The sequence below is a fragment of the Danio rerio genome, chromosome 6, assembly GCF_052040795.2.
Source record: "Danio rerio strain M-AB ecotype USA chromosome 6, GRCz13ab, whole genome shotgun sequence".
Lineage (NCBI taxonomy): Eukaryota > Metazoa > Chordata > Actinopteri > Cypriniformes > Danionidae > Danio > Danio rerio.
Window position 1 is genome coordinate 38,518,750 of NC_141026.1, and position 23,118 is coordinate 38,541,867.

The 23,118-nt window shown below is 33.6% G+C and overlaps 1 protein-coding gene across 6 annotated transcripts in view; it reads left to right on the forward strand.

The window, feature by feature from the left end:
• The window catches only part of rhcgl1 (Rh family, C glycoprotein, like 1), a 131,285-nt gene that overhangs the window by 78,732 nt on the left and 29,435 nt on the right, over positions 1-23,118 (forward strand). The window lies entirely within an intron of this gene.

Consider the following 23,118-nt stretch of genomic DNA (forward strand, 5'->3'; position numbering starts at 1 on the left):
AAGCAGCTCCAGTTGCTTTCAGTTTAACCATTCTTTGAAAAGATAATTTATGGGTCTATCATTAACCATGCATGTGATCATCCATTCATTATCACACAGTATGTTTTTTACCTGCTTTCTTTTGCATTAATATGGTTTAATTATATATATATATATATATATTTACAATAACATTGCTTTAATGGGAGAATAACTCCCCATTTATGTGTAGTTAACTGGTGATCTGGGACCTTTAGCCAGGACATATGACTGTGCATATGTTTTGTTAAATAAAAAGTATAGTATTCAGCTATATTTTGCATGTTTTCACACATTTAAAATGTGTTTATTTATGGTGTGGTCAGAGATAAATTGGCTAAATCCTTAATTTTGGTCTCTGAAAATCATGAAAACTAATTGTAATATATGAAACCCTGACCCATTTGCTCATGATTTTTGAGCAAGCTCATATACGACACACAAAAAGTGAAATAAATGAGGAGGCATAGAGAAAACGCAAACTCTAAATCAAGTAATTTTAGCATGTCAAAGTCATATTTATGTGTATAAAATATATTTTCCCAACAATAAAATTGTGGCTAGTGAAAATGGCGAGTGGCTAGTAATGTTGGAAAACTACTAGCCACATTGGCTGGTGGTCAAAAAAGTGAATGTTAAGCCCTGGTTATGTTGATCTGAAAATAGCAACAAATCGGGTCAAACACAACTTGCACCTTATAATGTGCGTGTACGATAGGACGCTAAAGGTTTTGATGTTTAAACCCACTTTCTATCTTTAACCAATATACTTAAGTTGATTCCATGCTATGAGCCATTCAAATGTTACAAAGTAATTGATTATAAAGTGGTCTCCTACAATCTTGGGACCACCTTTAGGAAACTTAAACCGTAAACGTAAACTTAAATCGTGGCATTAATCTTATCATAAGTTTGTAATAAAAAAGTGTCAGTAATTACTCAGTATGGAGGTATGTAAATTAGGAAGGTTCATCAGTGCATAAACCAAATCCACTTTTATCATTGCAAGCCCAAATTTTTGTGCGGCTAGATCTTAATGCATTGACAGTTAAATCCCTCAAGCTTTTCAAACTTTGCTCTGGTGTTTGGGATCTATCCATTACCCTGACACCTCATTTCTTTCAGCAAGTGACCTAGAAAGTGGAGGAAGTGGGGATGCATACAGAGCCGCTTGTGCTTTCAGGATCGTACCACCTGTGCGGAGTTTCTAACCTCTCCACTGCAGGGCCACAGTGTTTAGTGGCTGCCTTGGTTATTGATGAGAGTCAAATCCTATCTGAATCCCTGAGCCATGCCGCTCTTTGTAACTAGGACAAATGGTGGTAAAAGTGAGAGTGCTCGCTTGACCAGAAACAAGAATTAATGCTTTTTTTTTTTTTTTTTTTTTTGAATTTTCAGTAGGGTAAAACAGATAAGTTCTTGGAGAATGAATAAGAAGCAAGAGAAAAAAAAACATTTTTACTCTGTTTGTGCTGCTATAAGCATGGACATTAGACACCTGCTTTTTAATAGTTAGATTTTTCTATAATATTGTAGGCCAGAATATTAAAAATAGTTCTTTTTTTAATTAGTTTATGTGCATTTAAATTGTGAATTACAGCAGCATTACATCAGTTTATAAAAGTTATTTAAATGTACATCAAAATCAACCTTTATTTTGTTGTTGTTTATTTTATTTTATTATATTTTATTTTATTTTATTTTATTTTATTTTATTGTTTTTTAGTCATTTTAGTCAGGAGGGAAAATACATTTTTTACTCCCTGACACAAGGTCTACTCTACAGGGTTGTGCTTATTCTCTTAATGAGTTATCAGTGTTTTGAGCATAACGTGCATTCAACCAATCAGAGTCTCATCTCCTGATCCCTTTAAGAGTCAGCACCATGGTGCATTTGCTATTTACATGGTGGACTTTGTGAGTGAAAAAACTGAAAGCTTCACTAGCAAGAAAACAGTTAAAGAGACCATATGCAGTGCAAGGGTAAAGAAGGAGCCTCCTCTATTTGTCCTCTTTACTTTCTCTTTACTTTACTTTTACTCTATACTTTACTCCTTTACTTTTGTGGACAGTGTATTACGCACTCCACTAAAGACATCCATAAGCCTACATATTCAGTTTAATTTGTTAAGCGCAAAGATTTGTTTTAAAACTATTTCTAAAATTAGATCCAATTTCCAGCAAACTAATAAATAAACAATAATAACAAAGTGTGGTCAAGCAACTGAGTTATGTCCAAACACACTTCCTATTCTTATGCCTCATGGTGATGCATACGTCTCCAAAAACCAACAGGTGGACAAATCTAAGCTTGTTTTTATTAAAACAAATATAAATATGCTTATAATAAATACTACTGCTACTATTAATAATAATAACATTATACCAATGCAAATTGTTAAGATTAAACTGAAAAAAGCCCTCTCAAGTGAAGAAGGCATGGAGGCAGTTTTTTTTATTTTTTTTTTTATGTTTATGTAGAAAATAATCATTTTTTGCAACATAATCATTTTATTTTCCTATATAAATACATGTGTTTACTGCTGTACACCCTGTGCGTGTTAAGCAATGTGTAAGTGTTTGGACCTGCATAGGCACACAACTAAAACTCTCTGCACTAGACTTAAGACCAGCTTTTAGTTGGTCAATGGCCCAGTCTATTTTAGTTCCTCAAAATAGCTACGCACCAACAATCCGCCTTAATACACCTGCTTTATAGACCAGCACGGTCATCAGTCCACAAAGTGACGCAAATGAATTTGCTATTTAACTAATGTGGTCCAAAACATGAAAATTACTGTTGCGCTGCATGGTCTGAAAATAGCAATAAATTGCGCCAAACACGTCTTGCCCCTTATAGCACAGAGTGTAAGAGTGCCCTAGAACTCTGTGCCATGCTTTTAGGTCAGTGTTTCCCATCATGTTCCTGGAGAACCACCAGCTCTGCACATTTTCTTTGTGTTCTTATCCAAACACAAATCATAAGATCATTAGCAGAGACTCCAAGACCGGTAAGGGATGTGACAGACAAAGGAAACATCCAATCCAGTGTTGGTGGTCCTCCAGGAACGTGGTTGAGTAAACCAGTTTAATGTGACTTTGTATGTTTTTTTCCCCCTCAACATTCTTTAAACTGCTTCTTTGAAAGTAAGTAAATAAGTTCATACTCAATTCAATTCATGTTTCTTTCTTTCAACGTAGATTGTGTCAAAGCAGCTAAACATAGAAGTTCTAGTAAATTGAAACTGTCAGTCCAGTTTGCAGAGTTGAAGTTCAGTTTAGTTCAGTTCAGTGTGGTTCAAATTTCACTGACGAAAGTCCAAACACTTAAGAGAAAATCCATTGCTTGTGCAGCTCCACAAGTCCCAAACCAAGCAAGCCAGTGGTGACAGTGGCGAGAAACAAACTTCACCAATTGATGAAAGTGTAGGAAAAAAAACCTTGAGAGAGACCCCGCTCACTTGGACACAACCGTTTTTCCTCTGTCCAAACTTCCTGTGCAGAACTGCAGACTAGTAATATATGTTTGTAATCTAATTAAATTTTTCATCATATTTTATAATCATTAATGTTGGACCTCTCACACATTCTTAATTTTTTAATATGTAAAAATGCAAAAGATACGCATGTAAATTAGCTTTATACAGTTTTGTACATTTGTAATCTGTACAGCTTTAAATGTGAGGGTAAAAAAACAAGCAATTGATCACAAAGAAATGAGAAATACTAGTAGAGAAGATGAAGGAAAGTGCAAGTCAAGACCCCTTCTTAGTGCTTTGTACAAAAGATATCGTTTCAAGCCAGATTCATGGCAATAAAGAGCAAAATAACAGAATCAATGATGCAAATGAGAAAATTCTGATATAAAGCAGCTCTAAAAATGCAAGCGGGTAGTCAGCAAAAGAAAACAATAACTGCGTTCTCTTTTCTGCTTTTAGTTTTTATATACTTTCTGAGTTAATGTAACTTTTATTATTAGAAAATAGTCTAAAAGGTGTGAGATGTGCTGATATGAAGAATGTGATAATGAATGAGCGCAGTCTTTCTCACTTCTCAATCTCCTGCATGCTTGGGAACCAATGATGTATCCCAATGATGTTTATTAATATTACTAATGAAAGTTATTATAAAATGTTACCTTAGAGAAAGTCACTGGGGCAGCAGTTCTTCTATCTTAAGCAATTACTCAACCACCCTCGGGCTTCTGGGTAAAGTGATAATGAGAGTTTGCTTTGCTGAGAGGAAGGCGAAGGGTCAAGTCCTCAGGTGTTTGCTGTAATGTCTCTAACATCAGATTACTGACAATCATAACACTTGCTGTGCATCCTGAGGCCATTATTAATGGTTTGAAAAAAGCTAAATTTTGTCCAAAACAAAGTCAATTAAATGATGTCAAGTTCAGTTTGGAAGGCTCTTGTGAATTCTCCATTGTTTATTGAGAGATGTCTCCTTGTACAGTTATCTGTCCGGTCTAATTTTACTCATGTGTTTGGATGCGAGTCGTTGCTGCTGTTGTTAAAGGAGTCAAATTCTGTTTGGGGAGAGAATTTCATTTGCATGTCTGAGGTGAATGAGGATGTCTGAGTCAAGAAATATTTCCCTATTAGAACTCAGAACGCATTACAGCTTTGTTTTACATGCAGTTTGGTTAGTCTGTACATACGCAACTAATGTCAAACAACTGATCATCTGACTGCTATGTTATGGATTTAAGTTTTACTTCTTTTTTTATTCAGAAATCTTATATTTGTTAATTTAGATATGTAGCTATATCTTATTATTTATTATTATGTATATTAATTTTTTTTCACATTTTACTCATCTTTAAATAAAAAAATAAAAAAAACATTTAGAAAATCATGTTGTGAACATCCAATTTATTGTGCACTAGAATGCATTAACTTGCATTTTACAGTATGTAGAAGGGCCTATAGAAGTCACATGAGATTAGGATGGAAACATATACATTTCAAATTTGAGACTTGATTTATTATATTTATTCAAATATATCTTGTTATTAAAAAAATCTAAGCTTGAATATTCAATCTATCAATATATATATATATATATATATATATATATATATATATATATATATATATATATATATATATATATATATTGATAGATTGAATATTCAAACTTAGATGTGTATATATATATATATATATATATATATATATATATATATATATATATATATATATATATATATATATATATATATATATATAGTTAGTGCTTTACATCTTCAGTTATTCTACATAATCAGTTATTCTTGAGCATAGCCTTCTCATAGCATTGCTCCTGTGAAGGCTTACTCATCTTACACAAACCCAGTTTTAGCCTGGCTCATTTCTGGCTCATGTTTACTGCACACACTCTTACATAATACTTTTAGAAAACACTTTTTAGAGAATAAAAAAATATATATTCTTCAAAGATTCTGCATTCTGATCTGCATTTGCCCTTATTTATTTATTTATTTATTTATTGCAAATTTAAGAGAATTTTGATAATTTGCATTTAGAATCTCTGTCATGTTAATGTATGAAAGAGAAATGTTACACATATTGTATTGTTTGCCATATAGAATACAAAATCGTTGATGCTCAATAAATCAAAATCTTGTTATAAAAATATGTTATAATTTTTTTTATATAAACTTTTTGTGTGTTTATGTTTAAGTTGGCTTCTGTGTTTTAAGCCCAATATTTTCTTGGTTTATAAAGTATTGGTCATTACTATCAATGGTGGTTGTTTGTAAAGGAAACACCCTAGTGGTATGGTCCTGTTAAGGGCATGTTTGAAGCTTAGAATAAAAAGGTTAACTGACAGTGTTGTCTCCTACCTGCTTATTTTGCCAGATGGCTGCTAACAGAGACTATCAGGGTGCATGGGACATGAGCATTCTTCTTGCTAATGCTAGGAAACAAAGCAAATAAGTAAACAGTTTAGCTAGGTTATGTTAGCCCCAGTGGCCCACATACAGCAATTTTTACAGTAATATTATTTTAAGATAATTGGTGGTCTGATCTGATAAATCGGGATACTTATTGCATCACATCAATGGCTTTGTGCAGATACAATGATTACCAAAAAAAAAAAAAAAAAAAAGAAAGGACATTTTCTTGGCACACTTTCTGCCACATTATCCCAAAATCAAAATTTTTGACAACTGTCATGTATCTGAAGATTGTTGGAGATTATAAGCATGGGCACTACGTTCCTTGCTGATGATGAGTACTGTATGCAACACTTCCACACCATCAAGGAAGGGGTTTGAGGAACTTGCTGATGAATTTACATTACTGCTTTAGCCTCCACATTTATTGCTACCTCAGTGTTCAGGAACTGGATGTCCTGTTGATATTGCCACTTACTTCAGGAGACCTTTCACCAGCTTACTGAGTCAGTGCCTCGCCTGTTGTCACTTTTTGATGTGTAAAATAGGTCCTACATATTATTAATTTGGTGTTTATAATGTAATGGCTCAGTGCACATGCATAAAAATGTACTCAAGGCAGTCAAAAAGCACTATAATGTTCAACTAATTCTATTTAAATCTATTTAAATGCAGTACTTTTTAATTTAATTGTAATTATAGTATGCAATTAAGTGTTTAAAGATGTTGCTTTTGGGTCACACAGGCATTATATTGTTTTATCTTATTATTTCTGCAATAATTAAAAGAAGGCGGTCGAGAATGAAATACAATAATGAGCTTGATGTGCTGTTTATGTACATGACATTAACACTACGGTCAGTTTAACACAACATGTATAATTCATAGTGATTGACATACAGTTAAGCGTTCAAAAACATTACATTTATTGCAATTAAGTGTTCAAACTCATTACATTTCATCCACATTTTAATATATTAATTTAGTATATTATATCATTTTTGCAGTTATTGGTATTTGTACAAATGCACTAATCTAGACAGAATTAGAAAAAATAATAAGCTTGATGTGACTGTTTGCATGACATTAAAATAATAGTTAATAACAGCAGTATTCTAAGAGAATGTGTTATGTGATTTACTTGGTTGGCTTTGATATATTTATGAATGATATCCACCCAAACAGTCCTTCATTTAATATGCTCAATGAACAGTACAAATTCATTTATCAATAAAAAAGCAATGTCTGCAATCATCCTTCTGCATTTAACTCAACTTTTTGTACAGAAACACTGAAAAAAAATGTTCAGTATTTTGTGATTCATGATTTTTTTTATCTATTTGTTTATGCTTTTGAAATGCATTAAAGTACCTTGATCTTTCTTCCAACAATGTTCAATATGGTTGTACATTTGCACTGAGGGGAGTCGTGCATTGCCTTAGTGTTCCACCAGTGACGATATACAGCCATATCGTACTGCTATTCGTGCTATCACATTTTTACAACAGTTCAATGTCATAATCATGTATATAAAAAAATAAAATAAAATCAAACATGGAGAGTATAAAAAAATCTTTTAGTATGAGGAACTACTTTCTTCCGCATCACATCTGCAGCTGACGTCAGAACAGCAGAAACCGTTGCTACTTCACACACATCACTTTAGAGCTAGTATTTGAATGATTCTCTATCTAACGTGATGACAAAACGGGTGATTTTGCTCTCATTTGAAGATTATAGGGCTGAACGGCATGAAATGCCAACAATCTACAGAGATTTCAGTATTTCTCTGTTGAAATCAGGATATCACAATAATTAACCCCAAAAAAGCTAAAGCAATGTGAACACTACTAGATTACTGTTAGGAAAAACATTAAACACATAGGGACTATTTCTTCTCCCCTAAGAACTTCTAATGCGGTCTCTGATGCCATCTTGTGATGAAGCATCAACCATCTTTGGTCTGCTCAGTATGAAAGGCTGATGGCCGCAAACATGGTGAATCTCCAAAAATTAAAGTTTTGGTTATTTAAAGTAACCACAGTCCTAATAAATAAACTGCATAGATGCTATCTAAACAACTACATTATTGCCTGAAAAAGACTCATAAGTACATAAAGTACAATATGTTATCCAATAGCTGCAATATTTGTCAAAGTGTGGTTTATTGATCTGCTGTCACTCTGTGTGGGCGGAGTAATACACAAAAGTGAAGAGGCTGTATGAGTGCTGTTATTACGGGAATATCGCATAGCTATGAGCCAATCAGATTCAAGAACCAAAACAAACTATATATATATATATATATATATATATATATATATATATATATATATATATATATATATATATATACACACACACACACACACACACACACATATATATATATATAACTATATATATATATATATATATATATATATATATATATATATATATATATATATATATATATATATATATATATATAGTTATATATATATATATATATATATATATATATATATATATATATATATATATATATATATATATATATATAACTATATATATATATATATATATATATATATATATATATAACTATATATATATATATATATAGTTTGTTCTGGTTCCCTTCCAGCTGCAAACCAACACTGAGAATCACCCTTACACATTTATACACTATGGTCAATTTAGCTTATTCAGTTTACCTATAGTGCATGTAAACTGTGGGGGAAACTGGATTATAAAATGTTGTATATAATCAGGCAAATTATGTCTTGGGAACAAATGCCCAAAAAACCTTCAGAATAATTGATATAAGGAAAATTTAGTGTATGCACTGTAGATGCTGCTACAGTTTTTATGGCTCGGTCCAAGAGAAAAAGAAAAGTTTTTTTTTTATAGAAAGGGTCTTAAAAAATGTATTATTAATTTTTACAGTGTATATATTGTTTATTTGACATGAACATTACAATTACACTGGACAAACTAAATGCATTTGTTGAAGTGTTTGTTTAAGCAGACATGCTAATTCTCAACAACCGCCCTATGGAGGCATAACATAAAATACAAATAAATTAAATACATATACACCACATTATACATTTACATTGCAAGGCATTTTTTTTCAATTATGATTTAAACCTCATACTTTGTATGGTGTGTACAAACAAAATATATATATATATAAATATGACAAAAAAAAAAAAAAACTAAACTTAAAAATGCATTGTTAGGTTTGATTAACAAAGACTGGAATTTTCTTTTTAATTTTTTTATGGAAAGCCAAAAAGCTTGACCAAAAAAATCTAAATTGACAGCTACGTTTTTGCCTGCAGCTCTTTAGGACTCATCTCTGATCTCATCTCTTCTGTAATCTCTTTAGACAAAGTTTGTGTACATCATTGTAAGTGCTTATCATATTAAGAGATACCCATAGCTAAACAGTGCTGGATCATGCTGTTTTCTTGATTACAAGCACAGCTTCAGAGGTGACAGTGCGTTAGTAACCTACTTCATTCGTAAGATGCTGCAATCAGTGTGTATGTTCTGAACGCTGCTTCCTCCTCACTCAAGACAGTGATTATAAAACATTAATCAGCTGCAGAGGAGAGATTTAAAATCTGATATAGACCTTATAAATCAATGTGAGAAGCTTCAAGAGGGGGAGGCGAATTATTGGCCTCTCTAGGAAGCCATCTGGTGTGCTTCAAACCTAGGCTGCGCATTAATGCGAGATGTATAACTGCATCTTATGCCACCGTAAATGTCACTTACATAAGCTTTTAAAACAAACGGAATGTTCTATATTGATTACAACTTCAAAAGTGAAGCAAACTCTGAACAAGGGAATTTATATGATACAATATAATAATATCTGTAATGTTTATTAAAAATAAATAATAAATAAATGAATGAATGAATGAATGAATGAATGAATGAATGAATGTTTGCTTAATTCTGTCCTACAAATGCATTTTGGTCATTTTTTATAAATAAACTGTGAAAAATGATTCAGTTTTAGTCAGATGACAAAAACAAATCATGTCTTATCAACTTGCAGTGCCTCTGTACTCAACAGTATGAGTTGTAACAACCTCAACTTGAAGGTGCATGTGAAAACCTAAAATAAAATGTTCATATAACAACAAAACATAGGTTCTATCAGAATGTCCCATGATTACGCACACCTTTAACACAATTTTGACCGCTGACATTTTGTAGCTTGTGGCGCTGATCATTCCAGGCGCCAGGAAAAGTCTATGGATGGACTTTGTTGACAGCAAATAATGAGTAGGTATCCTGATTTGTTTTATTTAATGTCACATTTTGCAAACTTGGGTAACCCACTAGGGCATCGTCAATTATAAATGACACCAAGAAAATCCCTTTTTTAATGATATTTAACCAATAAAATGAAATCTTACTAATGTTACATGACATCTCCTTTAGCCAGTGAAACTTAAGGTACAGTAGTTGCGATTTGCTTTACATAATTGGAAAAAAGAAAATAAATGAGACATCAACACACACACACACACACACACACACACACACACACACACACACACATAAAAAAAAAAATATATATATATATATATATATATATGCAGAGGGATGACTCCTGGAAATCAGAAACTGTTGACAAACATTGGAGCAGATATCTGCAGCTCAAGAGTACACTCACCAAATACATTGAAATTAAGATGTTGAGATCAGATTTTATAATATTTCAAGTTCTGTTGTTATTTTTTTCCAAAAGCCTGTCTGCATTAGTGTTGTGTATTTTTTCTCCTAGAGATTACTTTTACTTTAAAAATATTTTGTAAAGAATACTTTGTAAAGACAATTATGTTGTAAGTACATTGTGTAAAAAGTAAAGAGCTTTATTAAAATGTGTCATGTATTTCGTTGTCTGTTCTGTTTCTAAGAAAATCTGCTAGATTAAGTTCAGTAGACTTGAAAATTTAAGTTAATGTATTTAAACTAAACTTGGCAAGTTTTGCTAACTTTGTAATGTAAGTTAACCCATTAAAACCCAACATTTCAAGTCCAGTTAACTTGAAATAAGTAGTTGGGTCAGTCATTTAACTCTATCAACTAAACATTTTAAGTTGAGAAAACTTAAGTCATTACAACAAGATGACTAAAGTTGAGAGAACATTTTTTTTACAGTGTATATTTATGTATATAAAATATATTTATATATCTAAAATGTCCAAGGCTGAATGAATGGGTGAATGAATGAATGAATGAACGAATGAATGAACTATTTTAAGTAATTTAAATAATTGTAAACTTGTATAAGAAATATATATATATATAATATATATATATATATATATATATATATATATATATATATATATATATATATATATATATATATATATATATATATATATGTGTGTGTGTGTATTTCTCTAAACTATTTCAGAATGCTTTCAAGTAATTATTTAATATTAGTTTTTATTTGAAATAATGTAAACTAAATTAGATTTAATGCATGTAGAGGGTTTCTTGTTTTGCTGGCAATGATGTGAAGTGTTTCACTTACTCAGAGCTGGATGTAAAGCTATAATGCTGCACATTATATAAGAAATCGATCAAAGCATCAAGGCATCTTTGTGGGCACAGAGCCAATAAAAGAAGGCACATGTGTGACATGTGTTTTCCAATAACTCAGAGATGAATCTTAGCACCTCAAGGGCGGAACCATAACATTTCTTCATAACAGAGACATTTAGGGAATATGAGGGCACTATTACCTTGCCAGCTTGGTTTCTTCTGCTCCCCAAGAAGTCGATAAGACAGAATATTATGTCTCTGTTGCCTTTGTGCTCTGTGTGTGACTGTTATAATGTGTGGGCTGCATCAGGTAAATGTTATATGTTAAAATGATAGCACTCTACAGTATAGCTACACTGACATAATGTTAGTTAAGTGTAGTAATGTTCATCTAGTTGTGGTTATCACAGATTCCTACACGGCTCTCTGGAATACTTGATTCTGAATGGTCAATCACAACATTCAAGATAACAAACACAGAACTAATAACACTGGGTCTTCTATGTACTACGGGTCATCTTGACTGTTTACATATCCACACAGTATATGCTAATATGTCTGATGTTTGTGATTGTTTGGCAGTCAGATTAATGTCCTGTGTCCAGTTGTTTAGTTTTGTGGCAAGTAGTCGGTGTACAGACGGGACGCCATAAAACTAAAATCAGTTGTGTTACTATAATAAATTAAATATTGTAATAAAATCAAATACTAGTTTCCTAATTCTTCTGAAACTTAATTTCAGTTGGTTGCCAGAGATTGAAAATTCCATGTTATACTTTAAATTTCTATGTTGTTTAACTTAAACAAAAATAAACTTAAAATAAAAGAACTAACACTATAAAACATTAACACAAATTTATGAAAAATGTATACTAAAATAACTGCTTAATAACTTCATTTTAATTTTAACTTCAAGTTCATTTTAACTCCAACATTTACTAAGCACATCGTTGACTTAAAAACAGTCTGTTGAAATTGTTGGTAACACTTTACAATAAGGTCCTATCTGGTAAAATTTTAATAAAACAGTTACTAACAACAGATAAGAGTTTGTACCATACTTTGTACCATACTTATTCATTCATTTGTTCATTTAAAGGCATCTGAGATGGACCATCACACAGTGAAAATGTGTAATATGGTCTGATGAATCCCTATGTTAGTTATTTTGGAGTAAAATGGACACTGTGTCCTTCGGATCATCCAGACTGTTACCAGCAACAAGTCCAAAAGCCATACAGGGGAAAAGTACATTGAGATTTTGAAGCACAATATGCTGCTGCCTTTTCCAGGGACACTTATGCATATTTCAACAAGACAATGCAAAATCACATTCTGCATGCATTACAATGTCCTGGCTGCGCAGGAAGAGGATACAGGTACTGGACTGGCCTGTCTGCAGTCCTGATCTGTCTGCAATAGAGAATGTGTGGCACATTTTGAAGTGCAAAATGCTACAGTGAAAACCCTGTATTTTTCTTCACCTTTAAGACTTGTTTGCAAGAAGAACCGTTCAGTCTCTAAACGTATTTTCAGTGTTGTGAAAAGGAATGGCAACTTTACAAGGTGGTAAATGCGTTACTGTTCCAACTTTTTGAAATGTGTTGCAAGAACCAAAATTGGAATTAAAAAAAAGAAAGAAAAAGAAACAATACAAAGCATGAGAAACACATTAAATAATGTTTGTTGCATTGTCAACAAGGACATACAAGTCAAAGTCAATTTAGAAATCCCTACTTTCTTTATTTATATGTGTTTTCCATACTGTCCCAACTTTTTCTTATGTGGGGTTGTATTAATTTAGTCTTGATTTTGAGTAAAAAAAAAAAATAAATAAATACTGATTAATAGATCAAATGAATAGTTCACCCAAAAAATGTATTCTGATATCATTTACTAATCCATACTCTACATTTTGAATATTTTTTGGGTGAACTATGCCTTTAAGTATATGTACATGCTTATGCAGAAAATCTCATAATTCCTTTAAATTCTGATTATTTTGACAGTCCTATAAAACCGAAACGATCGCCAGCATGCAAGGCAGTAAGAATTTCTTGACACAATGACAGCTTGTCCAAATGCCTTCCTCTGGCTGATGGTCTGCTGCAAAGCCCTTCATTAAAGGTCCAACAGCTTAATTACAGGAATTCGAATGAGATCCTTGAATTGTGGTTTGACATTTTAACTACTTTGAAAGATTTTTTTCCCTTCCTCAACCATGATTGTACCAGAAACCTTAGAGCACTTGAAAGGGTCATTATAAAGGGTAAAGTGGAGCATAAGCAGCAAAAAGAATTCTGCTCACGTAAATGCATTTAATTTTTTCTTTTTTGTTTTTTTGTGTTGTTTAATTGTGTTGTTTTTCTCCCCAAACCAGTATGCATAATGCATAAAACAAAACAACTGTAATATTTTAATTAAATTATTAAATACTTATCGCAATGCATCAATATTAAGCAATTATTTCAGATAAACTACAACATCTTTACAAATGTTTAAAGTTCTTTTGCTTTAATGTTTTAATGTCTTTTTGTTTGTTTGTTTTAATGTTGAATTCTTGCGTAATGTTTCATTATGCATTATTTTAAGGATATGCAACATACAATGCAAATGAAAAAGTTTAAAATGCATTTAGCAAGTTTTTTAAGCTTCTTTCCCACAGATCCTCATGATAATACTTCAATCTTGAAGACTAATTAGCCTCAGAATGGATATTACCAATAATTTCAGTTGTCAAGCTGATTTTTCCTCAGAGATTTTGAGCGTGTCTCTAGTGTCCTCCGGCTGCTTGCAGTCAGACTTGACAAATGGTGTTTCTGGGCCATGCATCAGCAAGCCTAAGGCTAACTGACTTATCACCCTGCTATCCTAAACTATTACTTTTAGGGACATTGGTCTATCTACGGGTCTTACTCACATTCTACCTTTCACATTGCTGAGTTGGAGTGACTGTAGTGTCAACATCATATTAACCGTGTAACAGATGATTTCTTGTGAGGTTGACAGTTTTTATGGTGCAACATTTAACATGTCATTGCCAACTTTGTCTTTCACGGAAGAAAAAATAATATTCATTTTATTTTAAATTTAATAACATTAATATTATACAAATTAGATAACATTTGAGTATTGCATGGATATTAATGTACCAATCAAACATATACAGTTGAAGTCAGAATTATTAGCCCCTCCTGTTTATTTTTTCTCTCAATTTCTGTTTTTTTCCTGAGAGCAGATTTTTTCAACATATTAATAAATATAATAGTTTTAATTATATATATATATATATATATATATATATATATATATATATATATATATATATATATATTTATTTATTTATATTTATATATATATATATATATATATATATATATATATATATATATATATATATATATATATATATATATAAATATAAATAAATAAATATATATATATATATATATATATATATATTAATATAATAGTTTTTGATTGTTCTGAAACGATTCCCAGATTTGCACTGTATTTTGTAAATTAGGCCATTAGTTGATTTTGTAAAATTATAAAGAAACATATCTGTACAAATACACTCCTACTGTTTGCCTTGGTTCTCAAAGACCTCTGCATACCTACAGAACATATAATATGGATATGATTACACATCTCTTCTTTGACAACTTCATGTTTTTGTAGTTTGTATTTTTTATTATTATTATTTTTTTTAAATCTTGCACTTTGAAACCTGTTTTGAAAAATGTGCATTTTCAGAACACCCAAATACCATTGTCATTGTAGTTGACATGGAGTTGAAAAAAATAAATAAAATAACAATTTTTTTCAGTTGTGCCACACATAGAAGAATTTTGGGTTCCATAAAAACGCTTTAAGAAAGCATTTGTTTCATGGTTTAAAAAATATTTGAATAAATTTAATTTTCTTTTCCACCGTATGCATTTTTTGGAATATAATAGATTGTGAAAAACTCTTCAAGGAACAATTATTGCCATTCTAACTTGGCCTGAAAAAGTACATGAAAACTTATTTGGGGTAGGTTAACAGTACTCTGTGATGTCACGCACACACACACACGCATGCACGCACGCACGCGAGAGAATATAAACACACCCAGAATCCTGAAATGGATAATAACACAGAACACATTTGGATGAAAAAAATCAAAAGTGTCCCCATCTGCCAAAACTATTTGCTATGTGCACTGTAGTGTGGCAGTGAGGCAGCTTTCATCAGGTACATCATATAACCTAGCATGGAATTTATTAATTGGTTTAAAGATTTAAAATGTTGCATCATGGTGGTGCAGTAGGTAGCTCAATCAGCTCAAAGCTAGAAGGTCAATGGTTCTAGCTGAGCCAGTTGGCATTTCTGTGTGAAGTTTGTGTGTGGGTTGCTCCGGTTTCCCTCACAATTCAAAGACATGTGGTATATGTGAATTGAATAAGCTAAATTGTTCATAGTGTATGAGTGTGAATGCATGAGTGTATAGGTGTTTTCCAGTGTTGCGACTGGAAGGGCACTTGCTGCGTAAAAAATATGCTAGGATAAGTCAGCGGTTCATTCCGCTGTGGCGACCCCTGATTAATAAAGGAACTAAGCTGAAATGAAAATGAATGAATGAATGATGATTTAACATATGCCATCAAATATGCTGTCTCCATAAATAGTTTATTCATTTATTCATGTTCCTTCAACTTAGTCACTTATACAGTATATCATAAGTCACCATAGCAGAATGAACCACATGATGCACACTGGAAAAAACAGTACTGGAAAACACACAAACATACTCATTCACACATACACACACACACACACACACACTCAAACACTATGGACGATTTAGTTTATTCAATCCACCTACTGTATAGCGCATGCAGGGCCGCTGCTGGCCAAAAGGGTGCCCTAAGCGAAATTTTACTGTGGTGCCTCCACAGAGGAACAAAATCACACAAACATTCACACGTATTTATTTATTTATTTATTTATTTATTTATTTATATACATATGCATAAAGACACTCAAATTATACTTGAACGTTCAAATGTTTAAATTACAAAATAGTAGCTTACATCAAAATAAACACTGTCATGTCTTCTGCAGAAACATAATTTCAAACATTTACAAAGGGTAAGGAATAAAACCCTCTCTGTACCTGTAGAGATAGACGGTCCTCAGTTCTGCATCCTGCACCTGTGCAGCTGCCGGTGTCTCTGGAGCAGTGCTGGTCAGGCCACCTCATCTTCTTTTGTAACAAATTTCAGCATTGACCTCCATGAACAATACAGAAGAAATTAGTCATTGAAAGAAAAAAGCTCATGACATAACATTAAAACAATAGGCTGGTCCAACACTCTTCATATTGTGTCTAAACTACAACTAATATGTTGATTTAATTTGCACTGTAATCTATGGTGACAAAAGCTGACCCTTCCTTTCTGTATAAATCAAAGACATTTGTGGCTTTTAAGAATGAATCGGTGTATTTTTAAACAAAAAACTTTGTTAACATTTAGAAAAAAATAATCATTAATTAATTCATGCAATAAAAATGGTTTCTGGCCTGTGATTTACAGTAATTTGACTCATTTTGTATAATTGATCTTTCAGAAATCAGAGAATATAAGTCGGTTTTGTTATTTTATACTGCAATGCACAAAAAAGACTAAAGAGACTTTATTGTCATTGCAGTGATACAAGCAATAACAGCAATAAGAAATGTATGGAAATAGAAAAAGCAATAAACAATGATAACTGCTGTCTGCAAAGAATGATATAATATATAATTATATAACATAACTATATAATGATAAATAATACATAGTGAAGTACTTGTGCATGTGTATGTAGCTAGTGTGCAAACAGAATTGTAAAGTATTGTACAAGTGATAACACAAATTGAGTTTGTGTAATTAGCAGCAACATGTGAAAGAGGGGCAAACGCAAAAAGTCAAAGAACATGTCCTGTCTAAAGCACAATAGATAGCAGTTGTGGAGAAGTTTAAAGGTTAGCCTCACTAATTTACTGAACAACTAAAAATATGTTTTCCAGATTTATGGAAGTTACCTGAAAGTGATGCACATGATTCATCTTGTACTTTCTTCCTCTTCTCAGCTCCAGACTGCTGTTGTCTTTTTCCGTGCATAGAGCTGCAACTTGCATCTATTATAATTATATTGAGCTAGCAGCCGCAAAGATAAGTGGACCGGGCCGCGCTACGCGTCGCGCACGCGGCTATGTGCTTGCACGAAAAATTACGTCACATGTTTGTTTATGCGTCCGCCTTAAAATGCTTTTTTAAATGTGTTTAACAACATATTATCAATAGATGCTTTATTTACATGCAGTTTATGTTTATATTAGTAAATAATTATCAATATTATTTTGAGCAGCCGAGAAGGTGCCCCCCTCCGGAGACTGCCCTACGCAGACTGCGTACTCTGCGTTTAGGGAGCGGCGGTACTGACCGCATGACTTTGAACTGTGGGGGAAACCGGAGCCATGCAAACTCCACACATAAATGCCAATAACTGGCCTACCCAGGGCTCAAACCAGTGACATTCTTGCTGTGAGGCGACAGTGCTAACCTCTGAATCATTGTGCCACCAAAAATAGGTTTATTTATTAATTTATTTCATTCTTTTTAATATAAGTAGCTGAGTTTCATTTAAGTAACAAATGAATTTCAGGAATATTTGCTTGATTTGTACACTGCTTAAAGTTTAAATGCATTGCATGTTAAGGTTTGCATTTTTGCTCTACTGGTAGAAACAGAATGTTTAAAATGTAAACGGAATGTTCAAAATGAATCATCACAAAAAAAGTGCTACTGAAAATAAAATGTGTTTGTTGTCAGTGGACCTGCATATATTTGCCTCAATTTTGAGTGCGGATGCCAAATTTTGAGCAGAAATGTTATGGCCCTCAGCCAAATCTTTGTACTTTTCTTATCAGTAAACTGGAATGTGTAACCGTGTCGTTCACATGATCTATGACGCACCTCTGATTGCTATTTGGCTCATTTCCCGGTCCCAGTGAGCAACTGAAATAAATCTGAATAAACAATTTCGCAGTTTGAGCTTTTCCAGTCTAACAAACACAAGCATTGGGTCTGACAACAACAACATGCCTGCACAACAGAGATGTCAGATGAAAACTTGGGTGTTTCATCATCCGTTTGGAGCAAGAGCGGTTTTAGTTGATTTTTCGGATGGTGTGAACTGCTTGAGCGTTGCTTTACTTTGATTATTCAGGGATCGATTTTGCTTCACTTTGATCCTCTTTTGATTACATTAACCTTGTTCTACACATAGTTTTAAAGATTAATCTCTTTAAACAGACAAATTTAAAAACATTTTCAAAGAACTGGGTATGATTATTACATGCAAACCAATTCAGCCTCAGGTGGAAATAAATTCCTGTAGACTTAAACACGAGTTGCAAGCCTGCCTTGCATAACAAAGACTGGATGACTGTATGCATAAGCCTGTGATGTCGCATGACTTAACCAGTGACAGTGTTTTTAAATGTGCCTATTGTGACATTTCCCTTGAACGAAATGCAACTTGAAAGACTATTTGTACAAATCTCTCCATAATCTTGACAACAAAACATTGTAATTATGCTGTAGTCAGGATTTGTCCTTGTCTTTACATGTCCACGCTGTTGTTTGTCACTGTATGTTTCTGTTTAGACAGCACAATAGTGCCTCTGGATTGTACCTATATTTAATTCCACTACTCGCCTGCTGTCAAGCAGAGTTTTTCCTTATGCATTAAGGATTTAATACAGAGGAAGCAACTGTCTTCGAGGAATATGAGACTGACTTTCGGCATTAGCTGTAGTTCACTGTGGGACTGAAGTCTCTGGCTGCGATTTGCTACGCTAAAAGAAATAGAATTCTGTTATTGGTGTAAAGGACAAATGAAGGTTGCACAGAAACGTCTCTCTCACTGAACTTGAGAATTAGGTGTAGCAGCCGTATCATCAGTCTCTGTCATCTTTTTGTACAATGTATTGAAAAGTTAAAAAAATAACCTTTGGGGCTTTCTTTTTCTTTTGAGTTTATAACCGCTTGGAATTGATTTGAGACTATATTAAAAACATGCAGACAAATATTTGCCTTCTTTCTGTTGCACAGGGGAATAGTCTGAACTAATAGAGAATGGCACGTTTGCGAAATAATCAAAGCATTTCAATCACTCTGTGCTGTGCTAAATTTATGAAGCCCGACATTGATTTTTCTAGTACTTCACAGTGAGCTCACTGGAGAGAACAGCTTATATATGTATTTGGTGTGTGTACATGTTAAACATACACTCACCAGCCACTTTATTTCTGTAGGTACACCATACTTGTACCAGGTTAGACCTCTTTTAACTTCAGAACTATCATAATCCTTCATGGCATAGATTCAACAAGGTACTGGAAATGTTGGTCAAACATTTTAGTCCATATTAATGATGCTCAATTGGTGTTAATGAGCCCAAAGTGTCCCAAGAAGGTATCACCCACACCATTACACTACTAGCCTTAACCGTTGATACAAGGCAGGATGGATCCATGATTTCATGCTTTCCAAATTCTGACCCTACTGTCCGAATGTCGAAGCAGAAATTAAGACTCATCAGACCAGACAACAATCTTCCAATCTTCTGTTGTCCAATTGTGAGCCTGTGCGAACTGTAGTCTCAGTTTCCTGTTCTTAGCTGACAGGAGTGGCACCTGGTGTGATCTTCTGCTGCTGTAGGCCATCCACCTCAAGGTTCGATGTGTTGTGCTTTCAGAGATGCTCTTCTGCATACCTCAGATGTAACAAGTGGCTTATTTGAGCTTGAACCATTCTGGCCATTCTCCTATGTCTTCATGTATCCACAAGGCATTTACGACCGCAGAACTGCCGCTCACTCAATACTTTCTCCTTTTGGACCATTGTCTGTAAACCCTAGAGGTGGTTGTGAGTGAAAATCCCAGTAGATCAGCAGCCATGCCACGATCAAATTCACTTGATTCACCTTTCTTCCCTATTTTGATGCTCAGTTTGAACTGCAGCAGATCGTCTTGACCTTGTCTACAGGCCTAAATGCATTGAGTTGCGGCCATGTGATTGATTGATTTAGAGATTTGCATTACCAAGCAGTTGGACAGGTGCACCTAATAAAGTGGCCGGTGAGTGTATGTATATACTGTCTCAAATATATTTGACCACAAGATAAACAACTCATTTTGGAAATCCGATAAATAAGAGAAGATTCAATTATCTTCAGGTAAACAGACTCCTTTATGTCTTTAATGATCTTGATGTGTGGTGAATGTACATCAAATAGCCCTTTACAGTAAATATTTTCCATGCTTCTCAAAAAGCAATTGCTCAGCCATATCAAGTAGAAAGCCACTATCATGGAAACGAGGTTATGTTTCTCAATTGAGGTAATATGAGTGAATGAAGCATTTGTACAAAAAATATTTGGATGAGTGTGTAGCCTGGAGCCTGTCTGTCTGACTGTTTACTTGATTTGTTTGAGTTTATGGCATCTTTTTCCAGCAGGACCAAATCTATAGACCATAGGCACATATCATAACAGTTTGTCATATCAGAGTTGACTGTCAAAGGACCTGGTCTGGTGAAGGCTAGTTCTTTAGAATGAACTCTTTTCTATTCAGCCGTCACTATAAGCAAATTGCACTATGCACAGTTAATTCTCCAATTCAGGCTTTGAAATTGACACCAGCCAACCTGCCAAATGTGGTTGAAAAGTGATTGTGGCAGGCAATGCATATCAACACACTAGCCAATTTGGCTGGTTATGATGGATAAATTATGTTCTATCATTTTGCATGTCACTACAAATCTTCCCCATAATAGGAGCCTATAACATCAGCCAAAAAAAAAAAAATAAACATGAAAAAGTTACTAAGATGCACCATCTATTTTAATTTTGAACAAAATAAATAATAATCACCCATTTTTTCTGTTTGCGCTGTTTTTTTTTTTTTTTAAATCATTTAAATAAAACTCATTGATGCTATATTATATGTGCTAGTTCCACAAAAGCCCATTTATTTCATTCCATCTTTATTAATGCTGGATGTCCAAAACTTGTGAACAAAATAGTATAGAATAATAGGCGTAGTGTTTTATTGCTTTGCACAAGTAATCAGTTCAAATCATGCAGGTAAAGCATTTGCTCTAATTACTGAGATGAAAGGCATGGGAAATAAAATGTTATTATCATGAATGTCTATGCTACCATGACATGTTAGTTTGAGCATGATTTGTATGGGGGAGTAGCTTGCTACAACAAGCTCAGCAACAAGCTTAGCTACATTTTACAGCTACAGTAGTTATTATACAATTTAGCTTTTCCCATATCCAGTTATTTTTTTCAGCTAAGAGTAGCTTGACAACTGCTGCCATCTATTTAGTAAACCTGCAATGGTCTGAAGCAATCAGCATATTATTGTCTTACGTCCCATTCACACTGGGCATCAGCGTCAACGCTTCCTATTCACTTTAAATGGATGACCTTAAGCGTTGCCGAACAGCATTGTGGATCCGTCGACAACGCTTCATAGGTGTTGCTTGTGACACAAGTTGGGATTTGCTTAACTTTTCAAGCGCCAACAGAAGTGTCAGCCAATCAGATCGCTGTATTCAAATACAGAAGCTCAGACAGTAGCCGATTGCTGACTAATTTCATTGGCTGGCGCTACTATTAAAATCGTGTCAGCCCCAACTTTAGACAAGCCTCGTGTGAATGGGGCGTTAGTGTGGACTCACACTATGTACAGTTGCCTTGAACCGGGCCGAAGTACGCTTATCCCCCCTCCCGTCTCCCCTGACGGCCCGCACTCACATTATGGTTGGGCCTGAGCATGCTTATGTCATCAATGATGCGCTGTTCAGTTTAAGAAGCGCTCTCACGCAGCACAGTGGAGGTTTTATATTGTTACATCGTTTTAGTTGTTTGAGATGCAGTGACTGCACAGTCAAGTATTTCTCAGAACAGATCAGCCACCTTTGACGCTCATAAACATTTATAAAGTCCCCTTGCTGCAGAATTTGGAGGTTTGCTGAAGGTGCAGCTGTCGTGCAGTAAGGGGTTTGCAACTTTAATAATCTACCACAGATTGTGTTTATTAAACAGTAGAAATGATTAATAAATCCATATGAAACAGTCCCTTAAAAGTGACGTCTCATGCCCAAGTAAACTGCGCTCTGGCACGCGTCTTCCAACCAGGCCAGGGCTGGCCAACTTAACCGCATCTGAGCCTAATTTAGAGCACTCACACTATTCAAACAATCCTGGAAATGGCCCTGGGCACAGTTCGGATAGCATAGTGTGAGTGCGCCTTTACAAGATCACATGCTGTATTTGTTGGTTGAGGAAATTTAATCGTTTTGCCCACCAGGGGTGGCATTGACCTAATGTTGTGATGTCACATGAAAACTATTAATTGGTAAATCCCACATCTCATGGTTTTACATTTTTATATGTACATTATTCATTTGTATTACTGTTTATTATTTTGTTAATAATATTTTTTACAGTAACAACAAATTCAATCTATAAAATATCCAGACTGTTGACAGTTTACCTGAAGTAAGAATGCTATATGTAAAATATCTTTC